The sequence below is a fragment of the Vanellus vanellus genome (assembly GCF_965231255.1).
Source record: "Vanellus vanellus genome assembly, chromosome: 1".
NCBI classification, from domain to species: Eukaryota; Metazoa; Chordata; class Aves; order Charadriiformes; family Charadriidae; genus Vanellus; species Vanellus vanellus.
In genome coordinates this window covers 70,595,849-70,616,334 of record NC_138905.1, presented here as the reverse complement: position 1 = coordinate 70,616,334, position 20,486 = coordinate 70,595,849, and the positions used below count along the sequence as shown (strand labels likewise).

The 20,486-nt window shown below is 39.7% G+C and overlaps 1 protein-coding gene across 5 annotated transcripts in view; it reads right to left on the bottom strand.

The window, feature by feature from the left end:
- CALD1 (caldesmon 1) overlaps positions 1 to 20,486 on the bottom strand; it is a 270,067-nt gene that overhangs the window by 130,686 nt on the left and 118,895 nt on the right. Inside the window, exon 1 of one of the 5 annotated variants that reach the window (XM_082498626.1) lies at positions 19,398 to 19,415. The exons of the other annotated variants lie outside the window; for them this stretch is intronic. The gene's annotated coding sequence lies outside the window, so the exon portion shown is untranslated. Of the gene's footprint in view, positions 1 to 19,397; positions 19,416 to 20,486 lie in introns of those variants that run through there. 5 annotated transcript variants of the gene reach the window in all.

The window sequence follows — 20,486 nt, the reverse complement described above, 5'->3', positions numbered from 1 at the left end:
TTAAACACAACCAAAAGGAGGACCAGATACAGCTCATACCGAGTGGAAGTAGATTGCAAGATCTTTGCGTGGTTATTCTTGAAAGTAGAGGCTAACAAATAAGCAAAGTATGTGTGCATCTGAACAGATGTGGGCTGGAACATCATCTTTGGCCATGCAAATATAGCACTTGCTTCCTTCTTTGGCCACATTCATGCTACGAAGCAGAAACCATTTGCTAACCACACAGCAGTGGCATTCGCATTAGCAGAAAACCAGACTCCTCGTCTCTTCCTGCTTTGATCAGCAGTTACTGCCCACAGGAATAAACAGAGGGCTGTGTTCTTCACTTGCTCGATGCAGGGTCTGCTGTTCTCACATGGACATCAGTGGCAGCAATAACAGGCCAAGCCTGTTCCAGAAGAGCCATTTGTCCTCATGTAAACCTATCTCCCCAATAGAGCAGCAATATGTACAGCAAGGAAAAGGCAATTCAAGGAGGATTTTCCCCTTTCAAAGCGTGATCTGGAAGAACAAACATTTTAAAATTTAAAAACCGAAGCTTGCCATATCCCTTTTTGATGATCTGGAGATTGAACATGAGCTGCCTTACATCACCAGCCACAAATACAACCATGTCTGCTACAGAACATGCTATTGAGGGAACCATTTACTACTAATAAAAAGTCACAAATTCTTCGCAAATTCATTGTCCCTATCAGAAAAGCGTTACAGAAAGCTTAGAGCATAAAGAATACTGCATAATAATTCAGAACATCATTGCTTGCAACAGACAGCAAATGGAAACTGGCTGCTTTAAAACATATTTTGACAGCTGCTAGCATCATTCAACACGACAAATGAAAGAATTTGCTCAAAACAAGCAGAGTAGGGCAGCTAAAATAAGTCTGTAATAACAAAAAGGTCTCTTGTGAAAGCTCTGATTTTCTCGTCTCCCATGTCTTCTTCAGTTATTGAACGTAAACACACTGCTGGGATGGGTGTCAGGAGAGATGGAGCTGCAGGGAAAATTTTGCGAGCTGGATCCTTTTCAGGGAAGTTTAATTAATGGTGTTTCTGAGAAGAATTTTGATTGACAGGATTAGTGCCAGCACTAAAAGTTACTATTTGTGGATCCTGGAGCTCACAGCTCCCATAAAAAAAAAAAAAAAAAGAAGCCGTTTAGAAAAGAGCTTTGTGCAAATGATGGCATTCCCTCAGCAGGGAAGGTTCATGTGAATCTCTTCTGTGGCTTCCCTTCACATGGGTTTTTCCGTGGAGATGGGATAGCAGAAAGTCCCTGGAGAACACCCTCCCCTGGGTGCAGAAGGTTTGATTCAAGTTTTCTAGGTTAGGCCTTGGGGAAGGTTTCTATATTGGGACAAAATGAAACTCTAAGAATGAATGTTCCCAAATTTCCTAGAGAGGAACATTTGGTTCTACTTTCTTTGCTTTGGGATTTATTTCAGCTTTGTACTGAATACCTTTTTCTTCTAGTTTTCCAATTATACCACCTTCCTACTAAGATAATTTTCTAGTATTCTCCTAGTGACACTCAGCCCAAAACACAATTTCACTGCTCTAATCTCTTATAATATAATCATTTGGACAAATGATTAAATTGGCCAGAGGCATCACATTTTATTTGATTATTGTGAAATCTTTAAGTAAATCATATTTTAGAAGGGGTAAAGCGTTACATGTCATAAAGAGAAACTGGAAATAAGCCAATGCTGCTCCATTGCAAAAGCAAGGGAAAGACCACAGCATCCCAGTTCACACAGGAAGCATCCACCAGTTTGCTGAGCCATCTCCCAGAAACTGTGAAATGGAAGAAGAAAAGATGAAAAAAAGGTGATTCTTTCCACTTACTCCATCTCTCTCAATCACCTTCCTCAGACAGGTTAACAAAGTAATTCAAATACAGTGATTTCTTCCCAGCAATTTTCAGGCACCTCATTTGCATCACACCTTTACTTTCTTGCCCCATATTTTCCCCTGCTCTTCTCCTGCTTTCAGATCCATCATGCCTCCCCTACTGTACTGTTTTCCATCTTCTTTGTTTCTTGCTCCTGCTCAGATTTATTCTACACCAGATATAACAAATTTCTTGCCCCAGATCCTATTGCCCTGCTTCCTCCTACTCCTTATTGCTAGCCTCCTGACATCTGCTACCTCTCCGCTTCTTGTCCTGATCCCATAGTTCATCATGACAGCAAACTTTATCACCTATGAAAGGTTAACATGGCAAGCCCCTTTTCCTAAGTAATGTATGTGTTCAGTCCCACCATGATCATTTTGGATCAGGGGAAATATTTGCAAATGCTACAAGGCAAAAAATCAGAAATTAATGAAAAGTCTTGAATTATTTCTTAAGAACTCTCAGAACAAACATCATAAGGCTTCTAGTAGCATCACAACAGATGTCAACCATTCCACGTATTAGGATAGATTCGTCTTAGCCCAGACTGGCATATGCCATCTTATTTTATTTCACCTGTTTATGCATTTCTCAAGAGGTGTACAACAAGGGAAGAGCAAACTGGTCCAGATAAAATAAGAGTCATCATAGAAGTTTTTCCAGAAGCCTGCAATGTCTTTCAAATCCTTTTGGGGCCTTAAAAATGCTTGGATAACATTATTTCTTCAGATTATAATCATTCGTACGCTTTTGCCTTTCTGGCTTCTAACTGAGGCAAGATGAGCAGAGGTAAACTTCCATAGAGCAAAAACATCATAGTACACCAGAATGCAGCCACTTATTCAGGAATAACCAGTGCAAATAACTGTTTTTTAAAGTGGCTATATTATACGTAGAAAGCTTACAAATCAAGGCTTGCATTGCAAAGACTGTCCCAGTAGTAACATTATTGGTGATTAATATATATAGTTCTATCTTCTTCCATGGTCTTGTTCCAGTGACCCAACAAACCACTACTTTTATTCTAGCTACTACATTTCTGTCTGGGAATAGCTGTAGCTTTGCTGCTGTCAGCTCCCATTGCTGCTGTCAATATTTAGCATGGATGACTGGTATGTGAACATTTAAGGCTACAACATTACTATCTCAACTTTAATTAGCTTAAAAACAGCTGCAGAAAGTACCAGATACTCCTGAATACTCAAGGACCTCTAAATATCCACACAGAAACTTAAATTTTAGCCCACTCAGGAAACCAGATTGATCGTTACAGACACTATCTTCTCCACTATAGAAGTAACCAGCTCTGTCACGACACGCTGAGAAATGGATCCTCACCCTGACTTCTTCCTGTTCTGCCCCACAGATGGAGGAAATGAAGTTGCTGGAGAAGGCATGGCAAGCATGTCTATTTTCTAACTTTTCACCTAATGTGCAAACACAAAAACTGGCAGTTTGCAATCGATCATCTAAAGAAAACCCACCAAGGCTGCTTGTCAACCTTCAAACACTACCTGTGTGCTCAGTGATACCTGAGCTTTGCCAAACCCGCTCCATTTATTTTAATGAACTACAACTCATAAATTCAATATGCAGTTTAAATCTTTCCTTGCTTGGCAGCCATATAAACAGCAAGGAATGTGCACATAAAAAAGTTATCCTGGTCACACCTATTACTTTTCCAAAAGGAAGGGCATGCTCAGGTACTGTAGATGAGAATCTAGATGACTGAGCCCCTGCAACTTGTTTAGACTGTTAGCCTTGCTTTCAATGGTAGGAAATATTACATAAAATCCATGTAACACATACAAGCTAAGTGCAAATGATGAAAGAAATCAGCAAGGGAAAAGAGGCCAGAAAGCTGTTGTGATGGAAGAATAGCAGCTGGGAAAACTGAAGTCAACCCAGCTATGTTATTTTTTAATTAAAAATAAACATGGGGTTTGTTGCCAAGGGATTGGTTAGCATTCCATTTAAAAAGGAAAAAAAAAAAAGGAATTTTGTTTTACTTCATTCTCATTCTCCCCCAACCTCCCTCCCCTCTTCTGCCTCCTCCTTGCTCCCGAAAAAAAAGTATTTATAGATTTTGCAGAAAAAAAAACATAGTGATAAAATTTAGGTCAGTATGCAACACCACACAGAGTCACCTATTCTTAAGGCATTCTTTTTCTCTCACACGAATGCCTCCTTTATTAAAAATAGTCAGAGACTATCATTTTAATTTTGTTAATTATTTCATCTTCGCTACTGACCTCCTTGCTAGCTATAGAAGTATGCATGACTGCACTGCCCGAGACTGCATGTGTGTAAATTATAAAGGGCTCTTTGGACAGCCCTTCTAATGAAGGTTTCAGCAGACCCACGTTAATCCTTCCAAGTTCAGCCTTGCTTCTCTTCAATCAAATACTACAGCAGCTTTTATTCATGCCTGGATAGGAGTTTGTCCTATCTTTTGTGGAATTTGCTTGTGTGCAAGATTGCTAAAGGTCTTGCACTGTTTCTTTGCAGTCCTCACTTCACAAACAGGAGTGTGAATTCACTAGCAGAGAAAAACCAAAGAATCCAAAGACTCTTCTGGATTTTCATACGTTGCAAGGACTCAAAGGTTAACTACTTTTGAAGGCTGACTACCTCATTAGCCCCTCTTCCCTGTGTTTTTCATTCATCTATCTTTTACATTTCTTGTGTGCTTTTATTATGCCTGACCTCAAAGAAGCTTTCTGCTACCAAGGTCTTAGCCACAGACCAACCTTTTCACAGTTACTTCTCCACACTGCTTCCACGTCACATTTCAAAATCTTATCTTGCTTAATCAACTTTTACTTTTTCTCTCCCCATTTGCTTTACTAGTTATTTACATTTTGTTTAAGATGTTTTAGGCTATAATTCATACAAAATACATATCTCCAGAGGGAGTTGCAATTGTTCTGATAAAACACTTTGGAGCTAATGGGGTAAACCTCCCCCAAAACAGGTCAATGAAATTGAAATTTCCTATAGAAATATTCATCTTCAACCAAGTAAAGGTGTCAGTTCTGGTTGAATCAAAGAAAGATCTATCTAATGATTAGTCATTGAGCTGACTCATAAGAAAAGAGAATTCAGGTGAAGTGAAAATACTTGCATAGACCTCCTGCATCTCAGATAAGTAACATCATGTGCAGCAAGTCACCAGCCTAAGGGCTGTTCTGCAGTATAACTTGCTTGCATCTATCTGGAGTCATTCCAGTTTGCATTAGAAAAGTCCATTGACAAAGGGAATAGAATATTTCATTATTTATTCAGTGCAGAGCACCTCTAAAAAGAGAGTCCTGAGCAGCAACAGCCCAGTACAGGGTGGTCAATGCACTCACATTTTCACAAGAAAGACCCAACAGCTGCACAGACTGGTATTCAAACTTTCGATCTTGCAAGGAGACCTAGCCAATGGATTAGACTGAAAGTGTCTCTCTCTCTGCTTTTCTACCTTATGACGTCTTTCAACGCATCCCATTGCATTTCCAGCAAGATTCTGAATTTGTGAAAACAAAGACAATTTTTCACGCAGCTCTGGTCAGTGTCTGCTGACTCACATCCAGATTCCTCTAGTATCTACATCTTCCATTGACTCCAGAGAAAAATTGTGGTTGACCACAGAACATAAGGTTAGAGAACTAAATAGCATAATGCATATTATTTGTGATGCAACAGTAAGCACAGGAGAAAGAGGGTACTGGGTTGCAGAACATTTTTCTTTATGCTCCTGCATATTTTTGGAAGAGGAAAGAAAACCACATTAGGCAAAGCAATGTATTTGTTTTGTCTCAAGGACATTGGCTCACAAAGAAATGTTGCTGCAACTAGTAAGAGTTCGAGTCATTGTTGCCCAAACCCTATAAAAACAAAACAAAACAAAACATTAAAAAGCCTTTGGAACTCAAATGTTATTCCTCATACCAAGCAAATGTAAATAATTCAACAGCTTAGTGACCAAGAGTACACAACAGAGAATGAATTTTCTGGGTAATTCATCATCGAAGCAGAGCTGAAACTAATTCTATGAACATTAATTCTCTTCTGTGGCAACGCAAAATTGGATTCAGCATTAGAAAATAAGAGGGGGGGGGGGGAATAGCTTGGCACTTGCAGAACCTAACCATGCTAGCTTCAGCCTCCTTGAGTTTTACACTGATTTCCATGTAAGAATAGAATTCAGCTGAATTAAACATGATTGGAGGGATGGTTTTATCTTTCAGATGGCCACTTGCTGCTTGAGTCTGAGGGTTACATGAAAACAGAGAAGTCGGAGAGGCTTCTCAGTTAAACTCTCCCTTTTCCAGATAGGGTGACTATTTGACTATCAAAACAGGGACATCCTAATTCTGACTACTGAAGAGGATTCTACTATCCTTCCCACAGCATTTTTGCTTTTGTTCAAGATCTGCAACAGCTCAATCTGGAAACCAAAACAAAGAAAATGCTGTGGGATGTTCCTTTGCTTGAATAATAGCAGGGAGGTATGTACAATCACACAAATACTTAGGACAGGGAAACCAAAGTAAAACTCAAAAATACAAATGGAAGAGAAGAGATCTTCTCTAGCAGGGAAGAGTTGTAACAAAGTCACTTAGAAAAGCCATCAGTCTTTTATTCAGAAAAGCAGTCATATCAGTGAGGAATAACGCAATGATTCTACTGTGTTTTAAAAGCCTGGGAGCCTCTTGTCATATGATAATAGCACTATTTTGTCTTTTAAATCTGAGACCAAGAAGCTAGGCCACTGAAAATACAAGCACGTGCCAAAACGGGCAAAACATTTAAGACCATCCACATGTCCCATCTTCGCCTGGCAAACAGAAAATGGAATGCTATTCACAGCCCTTTGATATTTCTTTGTTTCTCATGGGAAACTAGTTGATGTCCATTGTCAGCTCTCAGCTCTTTTAACAACACTCAGGGAGAGTTTATTAATTTTATGTCTTGATGCCATTTGTCCAAAGCAACCTTTCTATAAGGGTCACATTAGACTAATAAACAGCAAAGTATCATATAGACATCAGGATTCATTCACTAAGTGGAATTCAAGACAACCAATGCTTAAATCTTATTAATTTCTGATTTTAAAACAGAACCCTCTTGTCAGCCTCAGGATTTCCTTGATCTTTAAGTTGTAGAAATATACAAAACTGAACAATAGTCTCCCACTTTACTGATTTCTCCTACAAAAACACAGTTCAAAGAACATTGCCATTTGAATATGCTCCATCTTCCTTTCCTGGCCCTGTTGAAAATCTGGGAATGAAGTAGTTCATACGTGAAATGAGGCCTAGCTTCACTCATTCAATGGATACCAAGTTATGACTTCTCCCAGGTCAGAGAGTAACTATTTTAACTAAGATGACAGAGGCCCCCACCTTCAGAATGTCACATCATGACAATGACATGAAGTTAGCACCGGTTTAGTTTCATTTGTTTTGATTCAAGTCAGAGAGGGGAACTCTGGTCTCTACAGTCCTAACACTTTTAAACCTATTAGACCTCTCTACCTATCACAACTTGCATCTACTTTATGCAGACTAAAAATAACATTACTACTAGTGGTCGAGTGAAAGATGCTGACAAAAGGAGTAGCTATAGAAATAAACCTGCCCTACGCTTTAGATAAAAAACACACCCAAAACATACAACATGGGGAAGAAAAGAGGATGTGGAAAATTAAAGAGGATGTTAAAAACAGAGGAAAAACAGCCAGAAGCATAAAAGAAGATTAAAAAGATGTGGAGAACAGTTGGCACAGAGGGAATAAGACCAACCTGAGAACTGGTTAACAGGTACAAGATTAGCAGTAGGCTTGAGCTAGGTCCATTACACTAAAGGACCAAAGCAACTCTTACGGCTCCTCCAGCTTAAGGCTGGGGCTCGTTGCAGCTGTGTGGTGTCACATTCAGGACGTTATCATATTATTCTTTTATATTTATAGTATCCTCAGTGGTGCTTGTCCCCTCTATAGACACCAAAAAGACCGATGATCTTGATTTTGCATCTAGGAAAGAGGCCCACACGCCAATGGAGAAGGAATCTATGTTGATTTACCGTCAGATAGGAGGCCTGCACAAAAAGCCTTACGATAACAAATACTTCATGCAGCACAGCTCATTCTACCTATCTTTCCAGAAACAGGAGATTAAAAATAGATAATCAAAGGTCAAAAAAAAGAGAGAGAGATTGAGAGTTTGAGAAGTTAGATGGCTAGGGTTTTAGCTCTGAATTTGATCTACAAAACAGCTTCTGTCAAAACAATTAAATTGTTCTCCTCCAAGCCATTCATCATCTCAGATATTTTTTCTAATTTTGACTTCTACCCGCTAGAGAGCAGAAACTTTCTAAATAATTATCCTCTAGGGATTCCTCAGCTGGAATTTGGGCTGGCCAACATAATTCCTCCAGACAGTGCTCCTCGACTTTTTCCCATAGACCTCGCATTGCAGTGCAATGCCTGGAATGCCAGCTCCACGCTGCAGAAATTAGCCTTCTGTGCGACAATGTCAGATTCAGTCACTTGGCAGCAAGACTGTGAAAACTAGCAGTGTGTTCCCTCCTCTGTTTTTAAGTGATAACTTGTTTCTAGGCTGAATTTGAAGGGCGGGGTGGGGGCAACCAAAAAGTAATTATGACGTTTTCTAACTGATGTTGGATTAGCAGCCTCATGGAATGAAGTCTTTCACTGATCTACAAAGCTGGCAGAGTACCAGTAGCGGCAGCTATGTCAGCCCAGTTAGGCACAAACTGACTCCCAGTTAATGTCTGGCTACTTGGCATTTTCCATCCAGGGCACCAGAGTGGGACAGTAGCTATATGATCCTTTTAGTAGCAAATCACTGATTCCATACATAGCATTGCCCTCAGCATATCTGTGGGAAATCAAAAGAGCTGCATCCCAGCACGAGAGGAACATGGTTGAAACTCCACACAGGGAAGGCTTCAGGTAATATCTCTTCCTCTGGTGAAGTTTGTACGGTTTCTTGCAATACACAAGTACTAATAATATCTCTACTCACTTTTAGTCAACATTCAACTGCAGTAAAGTTTTTGATTCTATGATTTTCATTTGATTTCCACTGCAATACTGAGTGTTTCACAGTTTTCAATATCGCAACAAACCTATGGAGAAAGGGGTAATTTCTGTTCTCGTTTTACACTGGGCTGATTGTAACAAAGGGAAAATAACTTGTACAGTCACAGACATGTTCTGTGAATGAAGACCTTACATGGGGGCCTTCCCAGTGCGTCAAACAGTGGTCCAGCTTTTTTTTTCCCCCATTTGGTTTTCTTTATGGAGGAAAAAAAAAGCAACTTTCTCTGAAAGAAACAAATGCTCCATTTCCTAGAAACACAAAACTGGTTTCTGTCAAATTCTTTCAGTGGTATGGTCTGAAAAGGGAGAGAGGGCAGTGACAAGTGTGGCAGAAGATGATAAACTGCTGTCTTCTCTAGAAATAGCAATTCCGTTGCTGTCAACTTCCTTGTTTGAGCCAGAACAATCTTTACATGGATTGAAGGGCCTCTTTATACATCCATAAACGACATCCAGAGCATTAAAAATAATGGGAGGAGGAGGAAGGAGAAAAGAGGAAGCTTCAGACAAGCCCCAAGTACTGTCTTGTTCTAAGCGTACAATACAGCAACAATATCTTTAGTGCCCTACTGGAACTTCAAGTAGGATCACCTGTGCTTGGTAATTGACCAAACATCTGTGAAGATCATACATGGTTAAAAATACTTATATAGTTAGAGACCGTGATTTATCAGCTGCCAAACTGTGCAACATTTTAACTTCAAGACAGATCTAATAAAATTTCAGATGGACATTCTTGAGAAAGCTGAAAGATTGTCTATAATCAAAATTTTCTACGTATGTGCTATGTCTTAAGGGTTCTTGCCTTACTGGAATTCTTGAAATCAGACACAAAGCTTAAGAAGTACCCATTTATCTACTTTCTTCACTCTATTAAAGAGGAAGATATTCCCTCAGTGCATTCGGAAGTGGTATGCATTGTGTACATCTGCACTCTGACATGAAATCTCAAGTCTTCTTGAACTGTTTGCACTTCTTCCATGAGGTGTCCATGGCCTAAGACTCATAAGCAGACCAACCAATTGCAAATGAAGCTCTCCCAGTTTTAGGACAAACACTCAAAAATTACCCATGCTCAGGGGTGCACATTTCTCTGTGGATTGATTTGATGCTATTTTTAAATACATGCCTCAATACAAAGACTTTGGTTGTACGTAGAAGTCATAGCATTGTTTGCTCTCTTCTGGTGCCCTTCACATCACCCCCCTAGTAACACGTCCACAGCCAAGTAATTATGGACCACACCATCTAAGTAAACTTTCTTGCTAGAGCAGAAAAGCAAAAAGAACACAAAAAAAATAGGAAAAAAAAAAAAAACCACACCATAGAATTTCACCAGTTCAATCTTGCCTTTACAATGGCAGCAAACAGCTTCTTCTAGGAAGGGAAAGCTGCGCTACTTCAATGAGAGGTACAATTCTGAACAGATGTGGCTAAGCCCTTACAAATCCCTGGGTAGACACAGTTATTTCAATTTGAGAGCTGAGAGTGTGACTGGAAGTCTGAACACTTTGAAGATGACGTAAATCAAAGTAGCCTCTTCTTCAACATGGCAATTTCCCCTACTTGGGGTTCCTTCCACTTTGAGAGAATGGATAAAAAACAGTCTCTCAAAGCAATACACACTGTTCACTGGATTGTGTGAAGTACTAGGGTGTTGGGGTTTTTTTAAGGAGAGAAAAAGGAGCTTTTTTCCTCATGTCTGCTGGTACAGCTTAATAACTTGTTATAATGACATGGTGCTAGTTGACTACTTGACTGTAGAACATAGACAGAAAGTCAGCTTCTTTCCAATTTAAACGCAAAGAGAAACCTCAGCACTGTGGTATAAAGGAGGCGTGGTGACACATGATAAGTATTCTTGTACCCACAAGGATGCGCCAACAGTAGGGTTTTCAGTATGTTTTTCAGAATAAGACTATATGCTAAAAGAAAAGTCGTGTGAGATTTCTGCTACCTCTCCACCATGATCTTTAGTGCAATCAGATGATTAGCTCTGTTCCCTTTGGGATATCTTTATATGTCCCATGTAAAGGTGGACAGCCCAAGTCCCTGAACAGAAGTCACTTCAACAACGTGCGCAGTGAGATTCAGCTGAAGCACCGCTCAGCCTTAATGATACAAACTACCATGGCCATAGCTGCAGCTGGTCTCCCATAAGAAGAAATCCTGGGACCACTCTGTACTAAGAAGCAACTAAAGCATTGTGCCTGCTGGATTGGTCTGAAATATGAGCACACCATTTTGATTCTCTTCTTGCAACAGTTTTCTCCTACTCTTTCGTCTACTATAAGAAATACCCAACACCACAGAGACATACAACATAAGAGGCTTGTCACATGCTTTGCATAGTCCAAAGGCTTATTTGCAGCCTCCAAACTATAAGTGAAATTTGTCTAGAGGACATAACCTGAGCTCCATTTTTATACTATCATCCCCACTGGGAGTTTGGTGCTCTATGTGTTATACTATATACTCTTAGTAACTAAGAGAACAATCCCTGTTTATGTCTACAGATGGCTGCACAAAGTAATTTGACATTTTAAAGGAGACCAAAACCAGAGTAACCGTTCATAGAATCACAGAGTCATTTAGGTTGGAAGAGACCTTTAAGGTCATAGAGTCCAACCTACTTCACCAGGGTAATTACAGACAAACTCTCAATGTCAAGAGTCTTGTTCTGGATGCAGGGTAATGTAATAGAAAGCAAAACACAGATAATGCTAATATTAAACATTAATAAACAAGCAACTAAGAACTATTAGGGTTCTAGTCATAAGCAGTTTACAATGGAATAGAATATATTCTTAAACAGAAATCAGCGTGTTAATGGATTGTTAGTTACCATGACTAACAAGCAATGCTGTTTTCCACTGATATCTGTAAGATACATCGTTCGTATCAGTAACTTGTGTGTAACTTCCTGTGATCACTTACCAGCCCTTTATAAAACATACTTGGAAATAAAGTACTAAAGCGGTCTTAATGGAGAAGCTTTGATCACAGAACCCTGGAAGAGGTTCTTCAAGATTGCAGGCCACCCTTGCCTTGCTCTCAAGCTCCAATATTAGTTCTGACAGACAAGTACCTGGCTTGGCCAACACCCATGGTTCTAAGGAGGCACAAAATATAGATTTCTGAAGGTATAAATAACAGTTAAGTGCCCAAACTGCATAAGTTCTGATAGGGTTTATGCACCTTGTATCTTTGAAAATTTCTTTGAAAAAAAGTCCATCACCTCCAATAAAGACTGAAAAGAATCAGGTTTAGATAACTGAATTTTTATTCCCAGTTACACTCATTTACGTTTAAAGATGGCATAACACTCCAAGCATGGAGAAATTGGTTTAGATTGTTTTGAGATCAGGAAAGCAGTGGATGTTGTTTATTTCAACTTTAGTAAGGCTTTTGACGTTTGTCTCATAGCATATAACATCCACATAAACAAAGAGATGGATAGAAAACTATAAGAACTGTCAGGGTTGAGATCAGTGTTATGAAACCCACTGGGAGGCCAGTCATTAGTGGTGTACACCAGGGTCAACACCGGAACCAATGCTGTGTAACATTTTCATTAAGGACACGGATGATGGAAATGTCCGCACAAGTTTGCAGACAATATAAAACTCGAAGGAGTGGTTGATACACCAGATGGTTGTGCTGCTGTTCAGAGGGACCTTGACAAGCTGAAGAAATGGTCTAACAGGAACTTTATGAAGTTCAACAAAGAGAGGTCATGAAGTCTCCATCCTTAGAGATATTCAAAACCCAACTGGACACAAGCATGAGCAACCTACTCTAGCTGACCCTGCTTTGAGCAGAGGCAGAAAGAACTACAAAACCTCCAGCGGTCCCTTGCAACCTCAGCTGTTCTGTGATTCTACAATTACAGTAGAGTTTTGTGATAACTATACACTGATACATCTTGCAGATATCGGTAGCACAAAAATACAGAGTGCAAACATACAAACCATACTATCTTCTACAGTATAAAAGTACAACAGGTCAATTTCTTAGGTAATAATTTCTCTGTGGAAACTAGTCCTATGTATTCCAATTTGCATCAGTGGGGGTTACGAACAATGCACATTAACAAGGTTTTGTTCTGAAGAACAAGTTTCAATGTTATCCTGATAAAAATGCTTATCAGAACAATTATTTTGAACAACTCAACATCTTACATGGAACTGCTCTAATTATTGCCTTAATCAACATCATAACTTACAATACAATTTGCAATTAACATATGGTAAATAGCATCTGCCAATTAGACTATCATGTACACTGTACATCTGATTCCTGTTTTCAATGGAATGCAGCTATTTGTGCTGGATCTTGTCCAGAGTCTCTGCTTTGGCCTCTAACACTCTTTGGATAAGCATCCCTCAACTTTCTGCTGCAGTTAAAGGGAAGACAAGATTCCTGCACGTATGAATTAGGTCATAGATATGAACCTTGAAAGGAGGTTCATTAGTCATTTTTAGAGCTCCACTACTTTAAAGTAGAAGAAAATAAATCACAGAACACATCCACTTCATCGCTGCATACCGTCATCACAGACAGCAAAGTTAAATCTGTATTAATCACATATATCCCACCCATTTCTTCTTTTGTTCCCTGTCCATCTTTTCCCTTTTCTTTTTTTTGTTAAACTTCATGGCCTAGAAACAAATACAGGTATTTTATTTAATTATTCAAGATCTCATCTCTGCTGTTGCTGAGTGTCTTCTATGGATAGCTAAGGATTCACACTTTCCAGGGCCACCTATAGTTGCTCAGCATCTGTCAGGACTGGATGGCTTATCTTGACAAATAACCAACTTACTATTAATGATCCCTTTCCTCAGATGTGCTGCTTTCTCTAGAGCAAGGATTCTGGAATAGCAATAAGTGACTGCTTCAAAGTTGTATAGACATATAGGCTAAAGGACTGACTTGCCCTGTGTACAGTTTTGCACAGAGTCCACAGCTTCCACTCCTGATGGATCTGCAACACCCAAACACACAGTGCACAGCAAACCATAGAGCAGAGGTGTCAGATGTGAAGGCTCTTAAACCTCTTGCACAGTAAAAAAGCACAAGGCAACTAGGAATTCCAAGCAAACACGCGACGAAACCATGAAGGAAAATTGAGAACTATCTTAGACCTTCCATAAGCATTGCTTTCACTTTCCAAGACCCAAATCATTCAAAGGAATATGTTCCAAATTGAAAAAAAAAAAAAAAAAAAAAAAAAGCACCACAGAGCCTCTGCTTTTACCTGCCTCAGTAACTCATACTAGAGTGGAAAAACAATTTTTATCAAAAAGATTCCACCACTGGCATGGGTGACGATTCTATTAAGGATCCCAGAGGAAAAGCGTGCTAAGGAGACAGCCATTGCCACCATTATCAGTCAAGCTACAGCGAACAGTTTGAGCCTTTGAAAGACACACTTTTACCAGAAAAAGAGAAAGCTGTGACCTGAGAGTCAAGACGAGACTTATCTGCCTAACTCTGGCACATGATTTGGGGTGAGACTGGGGGCAAGGGTTTGCCTCAGTGCTGCTTCTTCCCCTGCTGCCCTTTGATTCTCATCTGGTCAGATTTTAAGTCTTTGAGGTCTTGGAATTCTTTTCAACATAAACAGTGCTTGAGCTCCTCACAAGTGTGGTATAAAACTATTAATAGACACAATAGAAAGTGGTTTGGTTTCTTTTCTCCAAGATAGGGAAAATACTGATAGAAAGTCAAAGGAAGGACGCAAAATTTTCCACACTAACCTATTGACTGCATGTTGCAGAGTCAAGGTCCATTAGGAGCAATGGAGGCTTTGCTTCAGTCTGAAAGGCAAAGCCTGTTGTCATTTCCATCTATGTAATGTACATAGCAAAGGTTTATGTGCAACATTCCATCATGTGTTCTTGTTGCTGTCAAATACGGAAAGGGAAGAAAATGGAAACATGAATCAATGAAGTCATTTTCCTTCCCACATACAACCTCAGGCTGAAATGATTTCACAAGCAAAACAAGTTTGAGTGGCAGCAACATTTGAGAGGAGGAAATCCAAAGGAAACCTATGTTCATCAGAAAGTGGTGCTGATGATTCAACAGGCAGCATCCCTACTGCAAAGTCCACAATGAATCAAGGTCTGTGTGTGATATGTGGCTGACACTGCTGGGGAGCTTTGACTTTCATAAAAGAGAGTGAAAAATTACGTAAAGGCTATACTCTCTCCTATGCCAAACAAATCCTGAAGGGACTGTAAGACTGGTTCCCTTTACTCTCAAGGCATCCAACCTCCTGCTGATACATAAAAATCATATTGGTCTAATAACTGCTGTAATTTCTGGCAGCTCTCAATCATCTCCACTAAATTAATAATCACATACGAATAAATGTAAAGAAAAAAAACAAACCCTCAGGTCTCTTGGATTCTCCTACTGGAGTTAAAACGGGAAGGGGTAGACACAGGGGCCAGTTACGCTGGCATTGTGCCAGTTAGCACGTTGCTTCAGCCAGGGAATTTCTCCGCAGGATAACTGTGGTGGGATCGCACCCTTTTTTGCACCAGACAAAATGGACAAGACTGGGACTGAGAACAGAACCCTCAGTCTTGACCTTTCATCAGCGCTGAAAGTCTCACTGTAATTTTCACAAAAGTAGAAGTGCTTGGGAGCATTAAATTCAAGCTCCCCTCGCTCCGCGTCTCCTCGGCAGATTAAGATGTATGTGTACCCTACCTAGACTTATGAGATCCTGCATAGCAGGATTCATCTGGCCATGTCAGAACACACCTCTGCTGCCTTCCCCTTTCCTCCACATAGTCAAGTGGGCTTTAGCAAAACCAGAGGTCCGAGAGTTCAAAACAATGAAATGGCAACTGCTTTCCCCTCATTTCACTCTCCCGGCTCCTGACGCATTACATGCCCCACTATTCAGTACAAAAGCCTCCATTTGAAGTAGGATTTGAAGAGGATGAGGGGAAGTGGGCAGAGGGAAAAATTGACCCATTTTTTTCCCCTTGCACGTCACTTTCTACAAAGACAGGTGAGGAAGGTACATGGCACCTTAGCTGATGTATTAGCTACTCCTGTAATTTCAAGGTAACCTTAGACTTGGAAAGAAATGCGGCAAGCTTGAACCACATTAAAGTTCTGATTTAGCAAAGTGCTTTGAAACACATGCTTACAGTTAAGCATGTGCCTAAATGCTTTTCTGAATTAGGACCTATGTTGGTAAAAGGGGCAATTGATTAATGGCTTCTGACAACCACCAGAAAATAATGAGCCACAGACCTCTGCTTTTTCCTACAAATGACTGTACTTAAACCCGAAGGAAATTTCATTATGGAAACAGAAAACACTTATAAATAAATCATACGTGTCTCCTTTGCAAATATTAATTTTTATCTGCAATTAGTGGTAAACCCAAACTTCCTTTTGTACGGTAATCGGAGACAGTGCCATTTGCCCTCTGTAACTGGTTACTCATTCAAACCCATAAATTTCTTTCTAGAATTGCATGGTCTACGGAAAGCTCTATGAATCCAGCTAAATCAACCATGAAATATGCAGCGTCCAACATACTAACCAAAAGGTTGTGCGACTGAGACATAAACTTCAGAATGAATCAAGCCAGCACTGTACAATCCACCTAGAAATGGTGAGCTCGGTAACATGATGTGCCGAAACCTGCTTCAAGCTGCTCCTCACTGAGACGCGTTACAGGATCAAATCCCAGGCAATTAACACAAGCTATTCGAGCTCTCCCACATGAGAGATGAAAAAGGTCCAAAACAGCGAGAGGATAACCTTGGTCCTTCTAAGACGCCATCCAGCTCTCTATTTGCCAAGCTGTACTCCATCACGGGGGCTTTTTAACTGGCAATGTGTTTTAGTTGACTTCACTTTATTTGTATTTAGTGAGAGTCAGGACAATCCTGTGTCCAAGGCACATCTGCAGGAGCCATGACATTCAAGTCTAACGTCAACCTTACCTAAATATCATTAAACATCTCATCTTGCTTTCCCTAGCACCATCATTATTATTGCAGAGCACAGCCAACGCTTCCAGTATGACAAAAGCAATCACTTATGTTAACACCGACGTCTTGATCTAACAGATATACCTAGAAACTTCAAGACCATAAGTTTTTATGTGCCCCAACAGGGATACTAATATCTGAGGTCTCATTGACATAATTCATAAAAAATCTGAAATTATTCTCCCTCTCCTGCCTTTTTACGTGTATTTTAATCATCTGAACCAGGTTTCAAGAGTAGACATATGCTATATAATGAAAAATAACATTAAAAATATACTATTGATGCCACACAGCAAGACTTTAACGGGTGTTAACAGTGCTTGAAGGGCAGACATGGAAGTGGCCTTCACACAAGATGCTAACCGGGAGCAGATAGTTTTTTTTATTCTCATACTCTTTCTAGTTCACCTGTAATTCTAAGGATAGCTAAGGTAGTTGGAATTCATAGAATCTATATTCTAGGTTGGAAGGGACCTTTAAGATGATCGAGCCCAACCATCAACCTAACTGTGACCAACTGTGACAACCTAACTGGTTGACTAGTTACACTTAGACTGAGGTTTCACAGTCACTAAGTTGGTGCACAAACATACCACCAAAGCTTGCAAATCTGATCATCTGTGGTTCTATTAGCTTAAGGAGTTTACACTAGCATTACACCTTTGTACCAGCTCTGTGACCACTTTGCAAGCAAAGGCAATACCTAATCCACCAAAAACCCTGCCAGTATGAAGTTAAACTGTCGGTTTGCTTGCTAGTAACAGGAATCAGCAGAGAGAATTTGTATCACAGTTGCATTACACCATCCAATGACAATGTGATTGATTACTAGGAGCCCTGATGCATAATTTACTTTATCACTGAACCATGACCTACTAGTGAGATGAGGACTTCAGCTTCCATGGTTTTATTTAAATGTTTCTTGAATATTCACTATGGCCTTTGTAACAGAGATGAACTCTTAAAGAGTTCTCTGAGAAAAGAAAAGTGACCCAGCTAACATGCCTGAGCCTCAGGGAAACGACCAAAACGTATCAAGTCAGTGGAAAAAAAATTGTTTCAGTTCCGTAGGTTCAGATCAGATCAAATACGCACACACTCGAACAATGCCCCAGAGGAAAGGGTGGAGAGGGAAAAGGAAAACACTTGATTTTTCTTCATAAGTCTACACAAATAATATATTACATTACTGAGTAAATGCTCAGTGTATTTACACTCCCGTTACATTGTGAAGAGGAAAACAAGTATTTACACCTTTGCACAACTGACTGTTACCAATATGTTTATTCTAATGCAGAGCCTGGCTCAAAATCTACTTGAAATCCTCTTTCATGTTTCCATGGATTTCCATTAACATCTTGTAAGCGTACATAATACACAAATGGAATTTTATTAATACCTAGCACTCAGTTGAGGTCTATGTATGTACCACAGTAATGTGCACAAGATATTCCTGGGTTCAGAAAGCTTTCAAAAAAAAAAAAGAAAAAGACAAAGTTGTGCGCTTAAAAATGTATGTCCTTATTCATTCAGTGTATGGGAAAGTTTGAGCCAGCAGTTATTTCCTATTCCTAAAACAGTGAAAATATTTATCACCATAAGAGATAAATTTTGGTATTTCTAAAGGTGAATACTGTAGGTAGGCAGTCACCAGGGCAAGAAAGCTTATCTTAGTAATTCTCTTATTCTGAGAATATTGGCCACATTCAGGTTGACCTACACAGAGCCCACACAGATGTACCGCAGACTCCTGGCGCCATCTGTCACACCCACACCTGGGCAAATAATGTAAAAAAAAAACTTGTATTCTTCAAAGGATTAGAGCGTTTTCTCTGCTTAGTTACAGTAACAGGCCCATTGTGAACTCTTGCCATTATGCTTCATTACAATAACAAGTCCAATTTTATATTTCGTTAGCCTTGTGTTTCCAAAGCTTTTTTCTCTACTGCATAGTTATGCTGATAAACACTCTTTTTCATTCCCTCTCTTTTACAAAGTAGAAAAAGGTGGTTTGAATTGAATGAATGGCTCAGCAGCATTAAAGAGTGTATATGGATCTTCCCCTGCAAGGCTGCTATTCTGAATTCAGCATATTTGAAATGTGGTGAATGGATGTTAGGAACCTGCAATCTCTTTGCTACCAACATAGATGTTCTCAATTTATTTCTTCAGGGGATGTATGTGACAAGAGCTGTCCTCTTCATTAACAATAATCTGAGCGTCTAGGAAACCTCCAGGAGGCCAAGCTTAAGGAGATCTGGACGATTCTCCCACTGCTATGGTAAATTCACTTCAAAGACTCCAAAGTCTTTCAGTCATGGGGTAGCAAGAAGGATTAGATGAGCAAGCACCACACCTTAAGCTGTTCATCTTGTATGGAAGGAGCGTGGCTTCCACTCTAATAACATGACATCTTCCACAGGACTCACTTCACTTTCAACAAAACATGTTTGCTCTTCTGTCATAGCATTGCCTCTTCTTTCTCAAGATTTCTAAAACCAGATATTAAAAATGAATATGAAGCACACCCATAAGTGCTGAAGAAACTTGGCTCCAGATCCATCCTGCTCTCCTAGAGTGTTTCTCTAATTGCTGTTCTAATCACTTTCAAAAACACATTGAAGCATTTCATGCATGCATTTCAGTTTCCCTCATTGCTCTAGGGCTCGCCTCCCTGTGTCAGCCTATTTTGGTTTTCAGCCTGACCTACCCTGTGAAGCCACTTGGTCATGATGTGGCAGACTACATTAGGCAGCCCAAGTCATTGATCAAAAAGGTCAAGATTCTTCATTAACACATATTTTGCTATTAAGAGCTTAAAAAAAACATATAAAAGTTGGGAATTGCAAGTGAAGGCACTATCAACTAGTAACCAAGCAATTTTCAGCTTTGAGAATTTTAAACTTACAGGCTTAATCTTTCAAAAAATCATTATAGTGCTTTGGTAACTGCTTTCACAAACACTAGATAGTGATTTACTAAAAGAAACAGTAATTCTCAGTCCTTAAAAAAAAAAAGAGCTGGGGGTGGGGGGGGTGGGGGGGTGGGTGCAGACAGGACTGCCAACACCCAGGGCTGTAGGAACAACGTCATATGGTTAGAAACACAGCAATTAAAGACAATTAAGACACTTGGGGAAACTGTGTAAAGAGAAGGATAATTAAGCACTGGTACAGGTCAACTGAGGCAAACTGCAAAGCTCTGCATGGGACACTCACAGAACAGAATATACCACCCAAAATTTATTTAAGTAGTAACCTCTGGTTTGGGCCAATAGAATAGACTGAATTACTTGCCAACATTTCTTCTAGCATACCTTCTATATTTTGTAATACCATCTGCCAGTTTCAGCATAAATGCTATACATGTGTCCTGAACAAGAGCAGCAGTAAGTTGGAGCTCATCAAAAGACCACACGAAGGAAGAGAAAGTGTACAGTCATTAC